This window comes from Anser cygnoides, chromosome 36, assembly GCF_040182565.1.
Source record: "Anser cygnoides isolate HZ-2024a breed goose chromosome 36, Taihu_goose_T2T_genome, whole genome shotgun sequence".
Classification (NCBI taxonomy): Eukaryota; Metazoa; Chordata; class Aves; order Anseriformes; family Anatidae; genus Anser; species Anser cygnoides.
In genome coordinates, this window is record NC_089908.1 from 2,409,342 (window position 1) to 2,430,056 (window position 20,715).

The window sequence follows — 20,715 nt, forward strand, 5'->3', positions numbered from 1 at the left end:
TTAGGGTTTCATTAGTTAATTTAAGCCTTGATACTTTACAGACCAGTAATGACCTAGCTGCCTCAGTGTATTGGGTTCACATGGCAAGGTTCTGGTAGCAGGGGGGCTGCAGTGGTAGCCCCTGTGAGAAGAATCCAGCAGCTGCCCCATGTTAGTTAAATAAGGGCCAGTTTCAGCCAGCTCCAAAGGGGCCCACCGCTGCCCAGAGCCAAGCCATGAGCAATGCAGTTTAAATCTCTATGACAGCACATCCAAGAAAAGGGAAAAAAAACTGCTGCACAACAGCAGCTGGGAGAGTGAGGAGTGAGAAACCTCCCTGCAGACACCAAGGTCAGTGCAGAGGAGGGGGAGTGCAGTGAAGAGGTGCTCCAGGTGCCGGAGCCGAAGTCCCCCCGCGGCCCACAGAGAGGCCCCTGGTGGGGAAGGCAGACCCCCCCGCAGCCCATGGTGTACCGCAGAGGAGCAGATCTCCACGCTGCAGCCCATTCAGGAACAGACCAGGAAGGTCAGCACCCCACGAGAGGGACCCCACACCAGAATAGAGGGGAGAGTGACCGTGAAGGAGCCAGGGAAATGAAGCACCACAGACTGACAGCAGCCCCCACTCCCAGCCCCCCCCCACGCCACTCAGGGCAGGGAAGAGGTGGAAGAGAGTGGATGGGGGAAGGTGTCCCCAGCTTGTTTCTTTGTTTCTCACTACTCCAGCCCGTCAGCGATAGGTAATAAATTTTATTAATATTGCTATGCTAAGTCTGTTTTACCTGCAACGATAATTGCAGTGTGATCCCCATTGAGGTACACTTGAGGATCCCTTGAGGTACACTTTTTCATTTATCAGGGAACTAGCTTTCTGAGAAGCCCCGACTCCCCTATTCTGAATTTATAACAACAATCTCTCCTCCTTCTTCCACTCCAGATACTCCTATTTGAAGTGGCCGGCCTGGCCACACTTAAAACATCTTCTCAAAGCCTGTCCCTGCTAGGATTTAGGCTGCAACACAGGTAGCTTTCCTTGCCTGCCATTCCTTTGTCTCTCTTCCTCTCCTTTCCATCCTGGGCCCTCTATCTCCTCCTCTGCCTCACTACCCAGTACACTGTGAATACCATTTGTTTTGCTCTCTGCTTTTCCTTCTCATCTCCCCTCCTGGCATACACCTTCATACTACCCACACTGTTCACTCCATCCTCCCACCTTCTGGAGCTTTTTCTGCATATCGGGCCTGGCTTTAATCACAAAATGAACTTTCAAGAGCCCTTGGGCTACCGGGTCCTCAGGATTCATCCCCGAGCATTTTCTCATTCTGGCCCCGAGTCTCTCATATGATTTCTATGTTGTGGGTTGTTATTATAGCAGTTAGATAAGCAGATATTTCTGCTCCATCGGAATTACTCTCGGTCCGGGGAGGGGTGTTAGTTCTTTACCATTCTTGCATAGCTGCCTGGCAAATCATTCCCCTCCTAAACATTCTTCTCCAGGGAATAACATACTCAAGATTGACGTTTCCCCCCCAGGAATACAAATTAGGCCTTAGAAACGGATTTGACTGCTCTGCTAGGCCCTCAATTAAAGACTTCATTTCCTTCTTAAAACTCCTAACCTCTCTGTTGGTAAGGGGGAAGTGGCACCGGCCCCGCGTCGGCCCTGCACGGCCCCAAGGTCCCATCGGGACCTTTCCCCCACCTCCGCTCCTGCCACTCCGCACTCCCCGGCGTGACTTCTCCAGGGACAGCATCAATTGCAGTCCCTGTCTCCCCTCCTGGAGCACCTGCCACTGCCTCCGGTGCAATATTAGGATTATAGGGAGCATAACTTGATTCCTCCTCCGAAAACGGAACCTTATTGTTTACATATAAATTTCAAGCCTGAATTTTCATCAGACCCGTATTTTGGCCAAAATACTGAAGTTCCTTTTATTGGCTTTTTAGGCCAGACAATTATACAATATCAAACCATTTTCTAATTATATATATTTTAATCTTTTTCCCTAGTTTTTGCGTTGTTTTTCCAAATCCTTATCATTCTCTCCAAAGGGCTATCTTTAGGCACAATCCCGGGGTCTCCACCCCCACCCTGCTGACTCTTGGAACCCTTAATCCCCATCTCTTCCGGACATGCTGCTGTGGACTTTACCACCCACAGGGTACCACACGCCTTCACCTAGGATTAGGACAGAGGTGGGGTGTACTGCCGAGCACCTCACTTCACCGTGCTCGGGGTACCGTACACCTAAGGGCCCAAACCCCCGAGACTCTCTTTCGCTCGTCTCTCTTTCTCTTCGTCCCTCTCCAGCCAAGGGGACCTCGTTCGTCCCCTCGCGGAACTACAGAACCTCGTGGATTGGGACTCCACACTCGCTTCGCACTGAAAGTGCGTCTTATTCACACTCCACACAAGAGTCTCCCCGAACCCAATCCGAGGCAAGATATGGGAAAGTTTCCCTTACCTCGGTCTGTGCACAGCTTCCCGGTCCAGGTTATCAGCAGTAATCCCCGTGCCTGTTCCCGATCCGGGCTGAACTATGTCTGGGCTGTGTCTGTGTGTTTCAGTGCTGGCCTCCCTTCTCCCCAGAGCTTCGCAGAGCCTGTCTTCAGATTAACAGTCTCGGTCCTTTGCCGGCCGTACCGAGACAACCCGCCACCCCCGACGGGACCGCTGAAATCAGTGGGGTGCACCTTCCTGTCTGTGGTGGCAAGAAATCTTCGGCAGGCGACAAGACCCCGGACAAGCCCCCAAATTGTGAGAAAAATCTCAAATAATTTTCTTCAGACAGGCTCTTCTGTGAAGCTATTTTACTCGCGATTGCAATGGCGGGCATCCTGTCAATCAGGAGCTCATTTTAGTAAACTAATCATAACCTTTTATTCCCTATTACCCGAGGCCTGATCACCTCCCCTGTTTCCTCATTGGCTGAGTACTACAGGTTCACAAGCTACTCGACGCTCCTCTATACCATATATGTACGATTTTTCTTTTTTTTTTCAACTCTTTAATTTCTCCTTTTTCCCTTTTTTTTTCCCTTTCTTATGTTTTGAGAACCTGGGATCTTTGTTTTACTGTTCTCACACTGCTCATCCTGTTTTTCTCAGTCTTCCACCTTATTTTGGAACAGTGAGGCCTTCTACTGTCCACTTATCTACTAGGCATTTCTCCTTATTATGACTACACAACTACCTTGGAATACAGAAAAGTAATTCTCTACTGCAAAAACACAATTTAGTTTCTCATACAGCCCTGGGTACTTTCTGGCGTGGTGCTGTGCCAAGGTGCCACAGCGAGAGCCCACCTCTGCTCTCAGCAGCACAAGGGTCCAGGTACTGAGAGGAGTCAACTGGTGTCAGTTCAGATGATTTTACCAACCTGCAAGGGCCAAATTTATCAGCTAAAAGGTTTCCTCCTGCGGGCACCAGCCCTCAGCATTTCAGAGACTTCCTGCAGCTCTGGCTATGCTCCTGTGAAGATCACAGCGTGTTTGTATGTCTGGGAAAGCCGAGTGCAGCGTGAGCACTTGGTTGGGTTTAAAACCTTCTGCCTCTAACGTCTAGGACCATCTGACGAGGCCAGAGGTATCTGCTCCCTGCTGCATGCTCGTCCCGTTTCTGGCTGCCTCCGTCACTCCTGGGATGCAGGACCCAGCCTCCATCCCTGTGATGGGCATGGGATACTCTGCTGCTGCTGAGCTTTAACACAGCCAGTCCTCCTGCAGAGACAGATTTTTCCCGCTGGCTTCAGACTGTTCCACTGCGTCTTGCCATATGTGGTCCTTCTCCATCCTTTTATGGACCTCAGATCTTTGTGAGAATCATCCCTCAACAAGAAGTTTATTGCTCCCCAGGGACCTGGCAGAGAGAGCCATGAGCACTGCAGCTTAATGGGGTCAAGAGAGCAGCACCTCCTCCCCATCAGAAATGTCTCTGTATCAGTCTTGAAGATAATTTCTCCCTGTACCTGCCAACCTCCTCTGCCACCCCTTATCAGAGCAGGTGACCTGCTGGGGGAGGAGGTGAGCAGCTCTGCACAATCCAAGGCAAAGTCTCATGGTGGACCTCAGCAGCACACATGGGACATGCTTCAAGCTGATGAACACAGCCAGGGCTCTCCTTGAAAAGCACGTCCCCCCTCCAGCTGGGAGAGAAGGGACATCCCCTTATTTAGGATCTGGTGATAAGCCCACCTTGATGAATAATTCTTCTTTCTCTTTCCTCTGCAGCTCCACCAAAAGAGCCAGTGCTGATGTGCCGGTCCAACAACTACCCGAAGGGTTTCTACTGCAGCTGGCACCTGCCCAGCCCCACCTACATCCCCAACTCCTTCAACATCTCCGTCATGTAAGTGCCCGGGAGGGAAGGGTGCAGCAGGGGAAGCACTTGTCCCCCGCAGTCTGGAGCAGGTCCCAAATGGTGCCATGGGTCTCACCTGTGCTGAACATATGGGATCGGTGTCCAAAAAATGGTCCTGGGGAAGGATGTTGCAGGGACATCCAAATTCACTGCTTGGCACTGGGGCTTTGCCTCAAGAAATTCCTATTCACCCAGAGGAGGTTGCCAAAGCCACCAGCTCCCATATCCCCTTTCTGTGCCCCAAAGTCCATCTTATCTCCACCACTTGTTCATGCTGTAAGTTGTGCCTGGTGTTTTTTGGCAAGTTTGGCACAGCCACGCTCCCTTCTGCAGTGTGCCAGCAGTGGCCAGGCAGCAGCGGTGCCCCTCAGCCAGTTTTGGCCATGGCATGGCATCATCCCCCAACCTGGAACAACCCTTATAATGCCATGCCTTAGCTTTTGGGGCTTGTTTCTCCAGCAGAAAGGAGAGCCTGATCCTCCCACAGGAGAGGCAGAACCAGCCCCTGCGGGGTCTCATCCTTGCAGTGGGGTGGGGGAAGAGCAGCAGCAGGCACTGCTTGGGGCCAGCATGAGGACATTCATCCTGGTCTCTGCAGACTTTCAGCCAGGATAACATATCTTCCAGGAGGAAGGCAGCCCTTTGGCTGTGGGGCAGATGGCACATGGGGACCTCGGACAGAGCGGGGACACTGCTCTGCTGCTCCTGCCTCCTCCTCTCCAGCTGTGTTTGTGCATCCCCATCCCAAGCATTGGTCTGTAGGTAACAGCTCTTCTCATCCCTGCTTTCTAGACACGGCACGAGAGAGATGGTCTGCGAGAAGGACATCTTTCCCAAAAACAGGTGTCACATCAGATACCTCCAGCTCTTCTCGACGGTGAAGTACAAGGTGACTCTGACAGTCACGAATGCTCTGGGCAAAAACTCCACCACTCTCACCTTTGACAAGTTTGCCATAGGTAACTTCCGCGGCAGAACTTGGCCTCTCCGAGCCAGTGTTGGGGTTGGCTTGCTCTGTGCACAGCATCTCCTGCCGGAGAGATGGGCCAGGGAAGGGCCAGACTTTCCAGGTGAAGCCTCTGCCTGCCTGTGCGTGAGATGGAGCCATGCTGGCATCCTCCTGGTGCCCCCCCCCCGTGGTGGTTTCACCCTGTTGAGCAGCCAAACTCTGTCACAACCACTCTCTCACTTCCCCTCAAAGGAGGAGGGGGAAAAAATAAGATGAAAAGGGCTCAAGGGTTGAGATAAGGACAGGGAGATCGCTCAACAATTATCGTGATGGGCAAAACAGACTGAGCATAGGGAGATTAATGTAATTTATTGCCTATTGCTAACAAGCTAGAGCAGTGAGAAACTAAAAACAAACTAAAAAAGCCTTCCCCCCATATCCGCCCTCTTCTATGTCCTCTCCCCAAGTGGTGCAGGGGAACAGGGAATGGGGGTTGTGGTCAGTCCCTGACGCTTCATCTCCACCGCTCCTTCACGGTCACTCTCTGCCCCTGCTCCACGTGGGGTCCCTCCCATGGGATGCAGTCCTTCCCGAACTGAGCTGCTGTGTGGGCTCCTCTCCACGGGCTGCAGCTCCGGCCCGGGGCCTGCTCCTGCGGGGGCTTTCCATGGGCCACAGCCTTCTCCAGGCCACATCCACCTGCTCCACCGGGGGCTCCTCCATGGGCTGCAGCGTGGAGATCTGCTCCATGGGGGACCCATGGGCTGCAGGGGGACAGCCTGCTCCACCAGGGACCTCTCCACAGGCCGCAGGGGAACTGCTGCTGCATGCCTGGAGCACATCCTGCCCTCCTGCTGCACTGACCTGGGGGACTGCAGGGCTGGCTCTCACTCCTCTCTCCCAGCTGCTGTCATGCACGTTTTTTCCTTTTCTTAAATCTGCTCTCCCAGAGGCATCTTTCATGGCTCAGTTCTGGCCAGAGGTGGGTCTCTTTCGGAGCCGGATGGACCTGGCTCCTGCCAAAGGGTACTGGAGGATGCTTTGTGTAGGATCCCCAGCATGTGGGATTGCTGGCACCTAAGCATGCTGGGGGAGCAGGGCAGGATGCACATGGTCCCATTGGTGGCCTGGTGTTCAGCCTGGTCCTATCCCCTGTGGTCCAGGTCTCTCGTGGCTGCTGAGCAAGCAATTCAGTGCGAATGGTCGTGGAGCGATGGTCGTGAAGCAAGCAATTCATTGAGAAAAGCGGCAAAGCAGGGAGCTGGGCACAGGGATTTTGCCACCATCCAAAGGCAGATCACAGCCAGTACGGTGACAAGATTGTCCATTCTCAAAGAATAGGAAAAATGGGAGAGAGGAGTTCAGGAAGAAGTTGAAAAACAATTTGCTGGTTACACGTGGCAACTACTGGACCAAAGAAACAAAGAAATGAATCCCTGAAGTGCAGCCTGCTGCAGTCAATGCCTTGGATGTACTGCATGTGCCAGTCCTGAGCAGCTGGAAGTGCTAGAGTGCAGTAAGAGGAACTCCGCCAATGTCACAGATTTTTCCTTTCTACCCCAAATCCTGGAAAACATCAAACAAAAATCAAGGTGCCAGCTCTGAACAGAGTGGGGAAATTATTTTGGAGCAGGGACTGTCCTTTTGTGTCCCCACAGCTGTGGTCCATGACCAAAGTTGATTCTTTGATGCACTGCGAATATTTATAACAAGACAAGGAGCTTAGCAGGGAAGCAGTGGAGTTCCAGCCATTTGGGTGTCCTTAAATGGAAATTGTTGTCTTCGTGGAAGATAAACTCCTTAAACAAAGGTAACCTCCAGCCTGCAGGCCCAGGGCAGCAATTAAGCTGCATTTTCCAAGTTCCTTGCATTCCCTCCTGCAGGAGTTCAGGGCATCCTCCTGTAACATCTGCATCCCACCCATGTCCTGCCTGGCTTTGCGAACATCTGGTGCCACTCCTGAACAAAACAGCCAGCACCACCTCAGGAGGAGGAATCTGCCCATCTCCACTCCAGCACACAAGGGCAGTCCCCCCTGGGAAGCACGCCCGGCTGCGAGCCCACCTGTCCTAGCACCGGCACAAGCCGGATTCAGCCCAGGAGCTTGAACCCAGCCTGGTCAGAGGAGCAGTGAGCGAGGCCGGCTGCTAGCATGGGCGCGATATCACTGCCTCTTCCCAGAGAGCCCGGAGGGATGCAGGGGAGCCAGATGTGTCCCAGCGGTTGCAGGGGGGTGAGACCCCCAGCACCCCATGGCAGATGCTCAAAGGCACTTAGGGAAGGGGTGACGGGACAGCGCAGAGCTTCACTGTCTTAATGCCTTAAAATCTCCACATTCTGCACAGCTATGAAATTCTCCTCCTTGGGTTATTTTATGGCTGCTGTACATAAGAAGCACAGAGGCAATGGTGACTGAGCATTTAAGCAGGCAGCTGACAGGCTTAGCAGAGTCGTTTCAGGATGAACTCAGCCACCACAAAGCAACAGCCACATACCCATCACCGAGCTTCTCCTTGTGCCTTCCTGGTGTTGTTTCCAATTAAAAACAAGTGCTCTGCATTAGTACATTTTGCCAGGCAATTCTGCTTGGGTGACTTTGGGTGGGAGGAGAGCCTCAGCCTGCCTGCTCTCCTTGCACAAGCATGTCTGCACCTCGTTGGGATCTCCTCTCTATAGCTGCAAATGCGGCACTGCAGGGGTGAGCATGTGTCCCAGCACAGCTGGTGGCACCCAGCAGATGCCACCGGCATCACCCAGGCTGAGCTCTCATCTTTAAAGTTATGCTGGGCTTTGCTCTGCTACATGGAGGAGCAGAAAAAAAAAATGTCTCAGGACAAAACCGTTGCACTGGCTCACTGATGCCAAAGGACACAGGCATTCGAGGCCAGGCACAAATCCTGCTCTTGTGCCCAGCTTGGAGCCAGGGTGAGCGCAGAGCCATGGCCGCTCCCTGCTGGGACCACCCACTGACCAGTCACAAAAAGAGCCTTGGGAAGAAGTGACCTCCTTTGGTTTTGCTTCTCTCCCCCCCCCCCCCCCCCCCCCCCCCCGAGTCCCCAGCAGAAAATCCCTTTCCCAGCTGCTTGGAAGATGACTCTAATTGAGTGGAAAATGACTGGTGCTTTCTTCTGATATTCCGAGCCGATGCCTTGCTGGTGATCGCGTGGTGCCTGTTATTAGCAGCCAGCTGCGAGGGGCTGCTCTGTGTTTCCATTTCCAGTGATGGCTGGAAGAGGGTTTCCAGCCCTCTGGCCCCCATCTTTCATCTCTAGGACATCCGGGCTGCCTTCTTCCCTGGCTCACTGCTGGAAATTTTTTTCATAATTATGTTTTCTGCAAAGGTATCAATATTAATAAAGGTGAGTGTGGGGAGGGCAAGGCTGTGCAAAGCCCTGCAGGCATCAGGGCTCCGGTCCTAAGACAGGAGGAGGTGGGAGAGGGGCTGGAGGAGCAGGAGAGGAGCAGGCTTGGAGGCAGAAGAAGGTGTCAGGCAGCGTGGCTGGGGCAGTATGGGAACATTAATGGCCCTCAAGGATGTATCCCCCCCCCTTCCACACAGCTGGCATGAGCATCCCACAGCAAAGCAGGGACAATCACCACAAGGCCAGCATCCCGCCTCCGTAACAGCACCTGCCTTCTAATGGGAGCCTGGGGCAAATTAGCAAGAGAAGATGCACATCATTAAAAATGTAGCATACTGGTAGCATTGATCATTCTGGGCTGGTGAGATGGTGAGAGCAGGCAAGGCTGCAGCTGCCCTGAGAGCTGAGCAAGGGAGGGCACAAGGGCTTGCTGGGTGCTAACCCCAGCGAGGGGGAATTGCACCCCAGAGGAGCTGGGAGTCTTTGTAAATGAGCCAAAGGGTTAATAATGGAGTTTCCTGCCTTACCCCATGCCAGCCTGCTGGGACGCGTCTGTTTAGAAAAAGGGGACAGTGCTCGGGACAGGAGGAAGGTGGCCATGCAGGCATGGGTGCCTTGCCACATATGCTATCCCTGTCCCTTGTGTCACCTTGGGAAAGTTGCTCGATCATCCCCGCTGTCACTCTGGGGCGATTAAGACAGAGCATTGCAGAGGGGCTGCGTGAGGACGAATGTGCCCATCTCTGTGAGGAATTCAGTCCCTGAACACAGGTATACAGTTGCCTAGGCAGAAGGTCAGTTCAATTCATACTACTTAGGGAGGCAGAATTAAATTACCTAGACTGACATTTGGCTAAGACATGGAGTTTAATATCGTTCTTCTCGGAGAAAATGCCAGGGGATATTTAACGGCCGCAGGGGATCCATTTCAGTGCTGGGTGGAAGGACGGGTGCGTGGTGGGTGAGGGGTCAGGCTCAGGTAGCACCTCCTTCAATAAACACTTGTGGTCCTGTGTGAGCCTGCAGAGCCTTTAGGAAAAGCTTGACCTGACAGCAAAAACCAGAGATAACCACTGGGCCCTTTCTCATCCTGAAAGTGAAGCAGGACAAGCTGTGAGCTGTGTCCTGGCCAAATCCCGTGTCTCCTTCTCAGGAATGTTTGGAGATGCTCCGTCAGCTCTGTGGGATAATGTTACATCTACTTTTGTGGCCGCTTAACCAATGCTCAGCCTAATGCCCATCATCCATTATTATTATTACTATTATTGCTTATATTGCATTACTGCCTGCAGGCCCACACTGAAGACAGGGCTCTATTATGCTCGCTGACGTACAGCCAGACAGCCCCTGCCTCGCAATTTGCTCTCTAAATGGACTGGGCAGACAAAAGCCGGGGGAAAGTGGAGTGCTTGTCCCTGTGTGTGGAGCAGGGACCTGGGATGCTGCGGAGGATGAAGGACTCCTTCAAGGTCAAGCACTGGACGAGGTGCAAGAGGTGATGCGGGGCCCTGTGTTCCAGCTCCCACATCTCCACCGTGCTGGAGGGACGTGGCAGGAGCGGCTCCAGCTTTGTGCTCCTGGAGGGGCTGGCACTGCTGTGCCTCACACAAGCCTGGGCAGGAGTCCCACGGACGGGGGAAGACACGTGGGGAGGCAGCCCCAGACATGGCTCTGACCTGACCTGTGGACACAAAAAGGTGTTTTTCTGTTTCACCTGGGCTTTAACAGCCGGACTCTTCTCTTCCAGTAAAGCCAGACCCTCCAGAAAGCGTGGTGGCCTAGCTCGTGCCCAATAACCCCCAGCGGCTGGAGGTGGCATGGCAAAACCCCTCATCCTGGCCCGACCCCGAGTCCTTCTCACTCAAGTTCTTCCTGTGGTATCGGCCCCTCATCCTGGACCAGTGGCAGCACGTAAGTGATGATGAACAGGAGGCAGCGCGGTGGCAACGTGGGGATGTGCTGGCAATGAGTGGTCAGGGACTGAAACACGTCTATTTACTGCTCAAGCAACACAACCCCTTTTATTCCCTTTTTCCCTCCTCCCTTCTCTCTTCCTCTTTCTTTCAAGTCACATTCTGACTACAAATGTGCTCTGCAGGCTCTCCCCTCTCCTTATTTTAATCCGTGGCCTGTATTTATTTTCCATACATATGTTCTATATAAAACTTGCCAATGAGATGTAAAAGGCATTCAAAGTATAAATGTCACTGCATTTAAATGTGCCTCTGCCACATTTAGATTTTGAACTGAAGATAAAATACCGCTCACTGTAACTCAGAGCACAGTTGGTAACGGAGCGGTTGCTGTGATATTATCATCCCTCTTACTTTTATTTCTTGTTTCTTTAAAAAAAAAAAAAAAGTCAGTGAAATCCTTGGCAGCCCAGAGGACGGATTTCATTTGTTAGCTGCAGGAAGATAACGAACAGGCTTTTTTTTTTTTTTTTCCCTGTGCGCTGCTTGCATGCTCCACTTGTGAAGGAAAGCAATCTGCCGCTGGATGAGAGGTGCTGCCGCACTGGCATGTCTCATCCGACATCCCCTCTTTCTCTTTGCTGAGTTGGGCCAGAGGAAAGCCAATTAGGCAAGCGTAGTGGTGTTTTGCTTGATGAGCCATTTTGCCCCCCCAAAAAGACAAATAGGAGTCAACACCTGGTCCCTGGGGAGCTCACCTGTGCTGTGGAGCCAAGTGGGATTTTCTGCCAGGCAGCTCTTCTTAGGGAGAAAAATAGCTTGAAAAGGGGATGAGAGGCTTTGTGCCATGCTTGTGTCTCTGTAAGACACTGTCATCCCAGCGGCTTTTTCTCTTTCTGTTGTTTTTCTTTGATAAGGCAGTGACACGGGTCTTGTTTCAGATTGAAGCGTTTTGCTGACAGCTTTGAAAACCAGACAGGGGCTGGGAGAGGTTTCTCCCACTTGTCTCTCCTTGCCTTTCTCTTCTCATGGAGAGGGAGAGAGCAGCCGCCAAGCACTCCGCTGGGGTAAGGCAGCGATGGGGGAGTTTGGATATTCACTTGCTTGGGATAGTATTTCCACTGGGGGGAAATCCACACCGTGGATGGCAGCGCTGCAGCAGCCAGAGCCCTGGGCCCCCTTGATGCGAGCAGCCACAGCCCTGCTTAGCCCACATAGGCACTCTGCAAATGCAGGGATTTGCCCCCAGAAGTGACCCCCATGGCGCTGGCATGCTGTGAGCACAGTCAAGCCGTGCTGAGCTCCGCTTTTCTAAACCTATTGCTCACTGGCACCTTGAGGGTACCTCTGTTCCCCAAAATCCAGCCCAGGAGAGGGAAGGGCATGGCTTGGTGGGATCAAGCCTGGCTCAGCCACCCAGCGTGTCCTGAGATGGTGGTGGGTCTCTCCTTGGAGGGACGGGTGCCTTGAGATAGGATGCAGCAGGACCCATGTTTGCACGGCACAGTTTTAATTCTCCTGGCAGGCTGGGTGCCACATGGGGATGTCCCACATCCCTGTGGGAGAACAGCTACAAGGAGCACCAGGGACTGGCCAGAGCCACAGGCATCCATGCTCACACGTGGTGTTTCTTGGCAGAAGCAGCAACTCTCCTTCCTCCCCTCCATCTCCCATTATCTGTGCAGGGACTGATTTATGCACAGCACCTCGGCAGAGAGGACCGAATGAGCACTAATAGGATCAGATGGATGTTGAGCTGTCGAATACTGTAGGGCCTGATGCAATCAGCGTCTGCTTTCTCCCAGGCTCTTCCTTTTAGGATTTTAATAATGCCAGGCTGTTGTGGTTTAACCCGGCTGGCAGCTAAACACCACACAGCCGTTGGCTCACCATCCCCCCTCCCTCTCTGGGATGGGGGAGAGAAACGAGAAAGTGAAGCCTGTGAGTTGAGATAAAGGCAGTTTATTAAGACAGGAAAATAATAATAACAATAATAATAATAATAGTATTAATAATAATAATGTGTATGAAACAAGTGATGCACAATGCAATTGCTCACCACCCGCTGACCGATGCCCAGCCTATCCCCGAGAAGCCGGCCCCCCCACCCTGGCTAGCCACCCCTATATATTGTTCAGCATGACGTCAGACGGTATGGAATACCCCTTTGGCCAGTTTGGGTCAGCTGTCCTGGGTCTGTCCCCTCCTAGCTCCTGCTGCACCCCTAGCCTGCTTGCTGGCAAGACAGACCGAGAAGCCGAAAAGTCCTTGGCCTGGTGTAAACACTGCTCTGCAGCAATTAAAACATCAGCATGTTATCAGCACTCTTCTCATCCTAATCCAAAACATAGCACCCTACCAGCTACTAGGAGGAAAAATTAACTCTGTCCTAACTGAAACCAGGACAGATATCCACCCCTTATTCCATACCATTTATGTCATGCTCAGGTTACACTCTGTCCAATACATTCTAATTAATCACCATTTTCATCTATGGTATATAGCAACCATGGTAGTGATGACATACAGTATTATATAATAATTAACATAATACAAGTCAACTCATGGGCTATTCTCACCCAGTATTAAATCCCCTTGAGGTACACACCGGACCTCCCCATTCTTTTGCATTACCCACCAAGTGCATCCAGGTCCCTGAGCAAAAGCAATCCCACGAATGGGTTTGCCTTTTCCTGAGGCAGGAGTAGCCCAGGCTGTTTTACCCAGCATGTTTCTTACGTGCGCTACAGGAACTTTATCCCCTTCTACAGTGCGTAACAGGTTTGATTGGGCAGGTCCAGCTCGGTTGGCAGATCCCCTAGTACTGACTAACCAGGTGGCCTTTGCCAAATGCATATCCCAATTTTTGAATGTCCCAGCACCCACTGCTTTCAGCGTAGTCTTTAACAGTCCATTGTATCGTTCAACTTTTCCAGAGGCTGGTGCATGATAGGGGATGTGATACACCCACTCAATACCATGTTCTTTGGCCCAAGTGTCTATAAGGTTGTTTCGGAAATGAGTCCCGTTGTCTGACTCAATTCTCTCTGGGGTGCCATGTCGCCATAGGACTTGCTTTTCAAGGCCCAGGATAGTGTTCCGGGCGGTGGCATGGGGCACAGGATATGTTTCCAGCCATCCGGTGGTTGCTTCCACCATTGTAAGTACGTGGCGCTTGCCGTTGCGGGTTTGAGGGAGTGTGATGTAATCAATCTGCCAGGCCTCTCCATCTTTATATTTCAGCCATCATCCTCCATACCAAAGAGGCCTTGACCGGTTGGCTTGCTTGATTGCAGCACGTTTCACAATCATGAATAACCTGTGCTATAGTGTCCATGGTCAGGTCCACCCCTCGATCACGAGCCCATCTGTATGTTGCATCTCTACCTTGATGGCCTGAGGTGTCATGGGCCCATCGGGCTATAAATAATTCACCTTTATGTTGCCAGTCCAGGTCCACCTGAGCCACTTCAATCTTAGCAGCCTGATCCACCTGCTGGTTGTTTTGATGTTCTTCAGTAGCCCGATTCTTGGGCACATGAGCATCTACATGGCGTACCTTTACAACCAGGTTCTCTACCCGGGCAGCAATATCTTGCCACAATGCCGCAGCCCAGATGGGTTTGCCCCTGTGCTGCCAGTTGTTCTGCTTCCATTGCTGTAACCACCCCCACAGGGCATTTGCTACCATCCATGAATCAGTATAGAGACAGAGAACTGGCCACTTTTCTCGTTCAGCAATATCTAAAGCCAGCTGGATGGCTTTCACTTCTGCAAACTGACTCCATTCACCTTCTCCCTCAGCAGCTTCTGCAACTCGTCGTGTAGGACTCCATACAGCAGCTTTCCATCTCCGATGCTTTCCCACAATACGACAGGACCCGTCAGTGAACAAGGCATATTGCTTCTCATTTTCCGGTAGCTTGTTGTACAGTGGGGCTTCTTCAGCACGGACCACCTCCTCCTCTGATGATATCCCAAAATATTTGCCTTCAGGCCAGTCCATAATCACTTCCAAGATTCCTGGGCGACTGGGGTTTCCTATTCGAGCCCGCTGAGTAATCAGCGCAACCCACTTACTCCATGTAGCATCAGTTGCATGATGTGTAGAGGGGACCCTTCCTTTGAACATCCAGCCTAGTACCGGCAGTCGGGGTGCCAGGAGGAGCTGCGCTTCAGTACCGACCACTTCCGAAAGCAGATTGAACTCCTTTATATGCTGCCAATATCTCCTTTTCGGTTGGAGTATAGCGGGCTTCAGATCCTCTGTATCCCCGACTCCAAAACCCCAGGGGTCGACCTCGAGTTTCCCCAGGTTCTTTCTGCCAGAGGCTCCAGGTGGGGCCGTTCTCCCCGGCTGCAGTGTAGAGCACATTCTTTACATCTGGTCCTGTTCGGACTGGCCCGAGGGCTACTGCATGAACTATTTCCTGCTTAATTTGTTCAAAGGCTTGTCGTTGCTCAGGGCCCCATTCAAAAGCATTCTTCTTACGGGTTACTTGGTAGAGCGGGTTTACAATCAGACTGTAATTTGGAATATGCATTCTCCAAAACCCCACGACACCTAGGAAAGTTTGTGTTTCTTTTTTGCTAGTTGGTGGAGACATAGCTGTTATTTTGTTGATCACATCCATTGGGATTTGACGACGTCCATCTTGCCATTTTATTCCTAAAAGCTGGATCTCTCGTGCAGGTCCTTTGACTTTGTTTTATGGGAAAACCGGCCTTCAGAAGGATTTGGACTATTTTCTTCCCTTTCTCAAAAACTTCCTCTGCTGTGTCACCCCACACAATGATGTCATCGATGTACTGCAGGTGTTCAGGAGCTTCCCCCTGCTCCAGCGCAGACTGGATCAGTCCATGGCAAATGCTAGGGCTGTGTTTCCACCCCTGGGGCAGCCGATTCCAAGTATATTGGAATATACCCCTCCAAGTGAAAGCAAACTGTGGCCTGCACTGTGCTGCTAGAGGGATGGAGAAAAATGCATTAGCGATATCAATTGTGGCATACCACTTGGCTGCCTTTGATTCCAGTTCATACTGGAGTTCTAGCATGTCCGGCACTGCAGCACTCAGCGGTGGCGTGACTTCGTACAGGCCACGATAGTCCACTGTTAGTCTCCACTCACCATTAGACTTTCGCACTGGCCATATGGGACTATTAAAAGGTGAATGAGTCTTGCTGATCACTCCTTGGCTCTCCAGTTGACGAATTAGCTTATGGATGGGAATCAGGGAGTCTCGGTTGGTGCGATATTGCCGCCGGTGCACAGTTGTGGTAGCGATCGGCACTTGCTGTTCTTCAACCCTCAGCAACCCCACAACAGAAGGGTCCTCTGAGAGACCAGGCAAGGTAGACAACTGTGTAATGTCCTCTGTCTCTAAGGCAGCTATGCCAAAAGCCCAGCGGAACCCTTTTGGGTCCTTGAAATATCCTCTTCTAAGATCTATGCCAAGGATGCACGGAGCATCCGGGCCGGTCACAATACGGTGCTTTTGCCACTCATTACCGGTTAGACTCACTTCAGCCTCCAATACAGTTAACTGCTGGGATCCCCAGCAGAGCGAGAAGCTGAAAAGTCCTTGGCTTGGTGTAAACACTGCTCTGCCACAATTAAAACATCAGCATGTTATCAGCGCTCTTCTCATCCTAATCCAAAACATAGCACCCTACCAGCTACTAGGAGAAAAATTAACTCTGTTCTAACTGAAACCAGGACACAGGCCTTGGCACCAGAAGATGAAGCCATCCGTGGTGGGAGCGGTGGATCTTATTGAGAGCGCTGCTGGGCAAGCTAGCCATCAGCACACACCCACAGACCCCCCCAGGGGCAGCCCGGTGATGCTTGGGCATCCAACCCAGGATGTGCAGAGCAAGGGACGTGGTAGGGACCCTTGTCCCCTCTCTGGCATGGCAGAGTGCTTGCAAAGATGCATTTGAACCTCAGCATCCTGTTGGCCCTCCCTTTCCCTGACTCAGCAGCGCATTTCCGCTCAGATCGCTTAGCAGCTCTCGTGTTGGAGTTTGTTCTGGGAGTTATTAGCGTGCGCTCTGGGATTTATTAGCACAGAGAGATGATGAGCGTCCATTTGTGTGGGATAATCCTCACACCAGAACCATTGTGCTACCTCGCAGCAGCTCCGCCAAACCTGGCCACTGTTATGAACAGACTCGCATACGAAGTCGGTCTGTTAATAAATGTTATTAATCACAGAATTTATTAATTAATTAAGTAAGCAAGCAGAAGCAAAACAGCGCTGGGCGGCCGGGGAGTTCCGACTCCGCAGCGGCGCACAATTTTCCTTCTCCGGGGGTGCTGTTTTATAGTATCCGAGTTCCAGCTTGTCCGGGCTTGTTGAACCAGCTACGGCTATGCAGTCCAAAGGGGGGGGGGGGGGCTGCTTCCTCTCTTTGGTGCTCACGCGTTGTGCTAATGTTTGGGTGGGGGGGAGTGAAGTAGCAGACAGGATGTCTTGCGATGGGGTATTTCACAGAGTCTTTGTGCCTGTTCAAGGATGTTTACCCAACACCCCCCCTTCTTGTTATCTGCCTAATAAGCCTCCCCTTCATTGAGGCAACATTGTGCAACCTTATCTCCCTCGCAGATTCCCAAATTCCTTACAGATAGTTAGCAAATCCCCCCCCTCCCCAACTTTGTCATCATATATCAAGGTTCTATTATGATCAGGAAGCTCTGTCCCAACCTCGTGTAAAATACTATCTATTTTATAACCATCTTATCCCTTTTCTTTTTTTTATTTCTTTATACAATGAACAAATACATCTTACCCATTACAGCCACCAGCATTTCTTGGCTGTTCAGGACACAAATGTGGCATAACCAGACTTGGTGTCACATCAGGTGGATGCTGACTCCCCTCTGCACCACTGGCACAGAGCTTGCCCAGAAAGCTGAGCAATTTCGACAACACACTCTTCCCTTTCTGGAAGAGGGGCTGGCAGTTTCTTTCCTGCCAGAAGAGAGATGGGATATTTGTAGCCTAAACAGTTGATTTTTTTTTTTATTCTCTCCTTGTGGCAGAATCTCACGTTCTGTCTCCTAAATATAAAACGTTAAATGTTTAGGGTATCCTTTATTTTTCTCCTGCTTTTAAATTTGTAATTCAAGCCAGATTAGCGTGGTTTCTTTTGTTTTATAGCCCCATCCTGGCCCCAGGCAAGCTCTCCTAATGCTCTCAGATGTTCCTCTAATGGATTCCCTAGGCTGGAACTGGATACCCTTTCCTAATGGGTTGCTAATAGCCTATTTCTGGTTTTACAGGCTCCTTCGGTTAACTCACTACAGCAGCCATCTCCGCACTCACAGGCTGGCTCCCCGCAAGCATGGCTGCAGGAGGGCAGGCAGCTCCCCGGCCGTGCGCACGTCCCCGCAGGTGGCTGCATGTCCAGGGATGTTCCAGGGGACTTTGGGGAACCCAGGATGTCTCGTGCACCAGATTGCTCCCACTGGGAGCTGGGTCAGGACCTCCTCATTCCCGTTTCTTACAGAGACGGCATGCGCTGAGCACTGATGGGCTCAGTGCACGGGCTGGGAACCTGGTGGTGCTCAGAGGTACTTCTTGAGCCGGCGGCCAGGCCAAGGGAGGATTTCCTCTGGTGAGTTGCCAGCAATTTGCAGATGCCCTCGTGAAGTCTAATTGAACCCATTGGTCGTGCTGATAACATGAAATGTTAATGAACCGTGAGGTGGGCTGCACCTCAGATCTTGAGATTTGCAGTAAAAGGTCATGAGATATTGAAAGCTAATAATGTGGTTGGGTTCTCTCCTTCCTCTTCTGTTTTGGAAGCATTAGAGCCACATACGTGAGCAATTGCAAAGGCTGGAAATATAGAAGAGCAAACATAGGCCCTCACACCATGCTGGGATATCAGGAGCTGGGACCACGAGCAGGGGTCTGTGCAGGGACTGCTGCAGGGTGACAGCTATGGCAGGTTTAGGGACATCTCCCCAGGCAAAGCAACATATTTGGTCAAATGTGTGAATCACAGGCTGACATAACCCATAAGTATGTCCTAACACATACCTGCATCATAACCCACAAGTATGTCCTAATGCATTCCATGTCAAGCAAGAGGAGGGAAGGCAATCAGTGTGACCTGCAGCCACGTCCCCACCAGGGTGGCAACAATGTCACTTTGCATTGGGCACACTTCTTTGCGCCCATTTGCATCCACCGTGCAGCTTTGCCTGCACTTCCATTCCTCTCCAGGCAACCTTGGCAGGGGGGGGTCACCCTGACCCAGCGCTGTTACAGCTTCACACCTGGTAGCTTTTACTGTAGCACTTTTCACAGATTCACAGATTTCTCTAGGTTGGAAGAGACCTCAAGATCATCGAGTCCAACCTCCGACCTAACACTAAGTACTCCACTAAACCATATCCCTAAGCTCTACATCTAAACGTCTTTTAAAGACCTCCAGGGATGGTGACTCCACCACCTCCCTGGGCAGCCCGTTCCAATGCTTAATAACCCTTTCGGTAAAGAAGTACTTCCTAACATCCAACCTAAAACTCCCCTGTCGCAACTTTAGCCCATTCCCCCTCGTCCTGTCACTAGGCACGTGGGAGAATAGACCAACCCCCACCTCTCTACAGCCTCCTTTCAGGTAACTGTAGAGAGCGATGAGGTCGCCCCTGAGCCTCCTCTTCTCCAGGCTGAACAAGCCCAGCTCCCTCAGCCGCTCCTCGTAAGACTTGTTCTCCAGACCCCTCACCAGCTTGGTCGCCCTTCTCTGGACTCGCTCGAGCACGTCCATGTCCTTTCTGTAGCGAGGGGCCCAAAACTGAACACAGTACTCGAGGTGCGGCCTCACCAGAGCCGAGTACAGGGGCACAATCACTTCCCTCGACCTGCTGGCCACACTGCTTCTTATACAGGCCAGGATGCCGTTGGCCTTCTTGGCCACCTGAGCACACTGCTGGCTCATATTCAGCCGACTATCCACCAATACTCCCAGGTCCTTCTCGGCCAGGCAGCTTTCCAGCCACTCATCTCCCAGCCTGTAGCTCTGCTTGGGGTTGTTGCAGCCCAGGTGCAGGACCCGGCACTTGGCCTTGTTGAACTTCATGCAGTTGACCTCAGCCCATCGCTCCAGCCTATCCAGATCCTCCTGCAGAGCCTTCCTGCCCTCGAGCAGATCGACACACGCACTTAGCTTGGTGTCATCTGCAAACTTACTGAGGGTGCACTGGACGCCCTCATCCAGATCATCGATAAAGATATTAAAGAGGACCGGCCCCAGTACCGAGCCCTGGGGGACTCCACTAGTGACCGGCCTCCAACCAGATTTGACTCCATTCACCACAACTCTCTGGGCCCGGCCATCCAGCCAGTTTCTAACCCAGCGAAGCGTACGCCAGTCCAAGCCACGAGCAGCCAGTTTCTTGAGGAGAATGTTGTGGGGAACGGTGTCAAAAGCCTTACTGAGGTCAAGGTAGACCACGTCCACAGCCTTTCCCTCATCCACCAAGCGCGTCACTTGGTCATAGAAGGAGATCAGGTTCGTCAAGCAGGACCTGCCTTTCATAAACCCATGCTGACTGGGCCTGATCGCCTGCTTGCCCTGCAAGTGCCGCGTGATGACCCTCAAGATAATCTGCTCCATGAGCTTCCCCGGCACTGAGGTCAAACTGACAGGCCTATAGTTCCCCGGGTCTGCCCTCCGGCCCTTCTTATAGATGGGCGTCACATTGGCTAGCCGCCAGTCAACCGGGACCTCCCCCGATAGCCAGGACTGCCGATAAATGATGGAAAGCGGCTCGGCCAGCTCCTCCGCCAGTTCTCGCAGTACCCTCGGGTGCATCCCATCCGGCCCCATCGACTTGCGCACATCCAAGCTCCGTAGCAGGTCGCCAACCATTTCCTCATGGATAGCGAAGGCCACATCCTGCTCCCCATCCCCTTCCACCAGCACTTCTCTCCCTTCCCCTCCCAGCTGAAAAGTCAGTGATTAAAAAAGGAAAAGGAAAAAAAAAAAAAAAAAAGGAGGGGGGATTAATAGGAAGGAGTGAAATGTTGAGGCTGAAATCGTGTCACTTGCAGCTCAGTATGGGATAGGTAGGGCTAGAGGAGGCTCCAGAGGAGGATGAGGGTAGGAGACATGTCTGCTGTATTCCCCCAGTCCACTGCA

At 52.0% G+C, this 20,715-nt stretch overlaps 1 pseudogene; it reads left to right on the top strand.

Annotated features, from left to right (window-relative positions):
- Nucleotides 1–2,112: 2,112 nt before the first annotated feature.
- The window catches only part of LOC125181732 (ciliary neurotrophic factor receptor subunit alpha-like), a 31,107-nt pseudogene continuing 12,504 nt past the window's right edge, over nt 2,113–20,715 (top strand).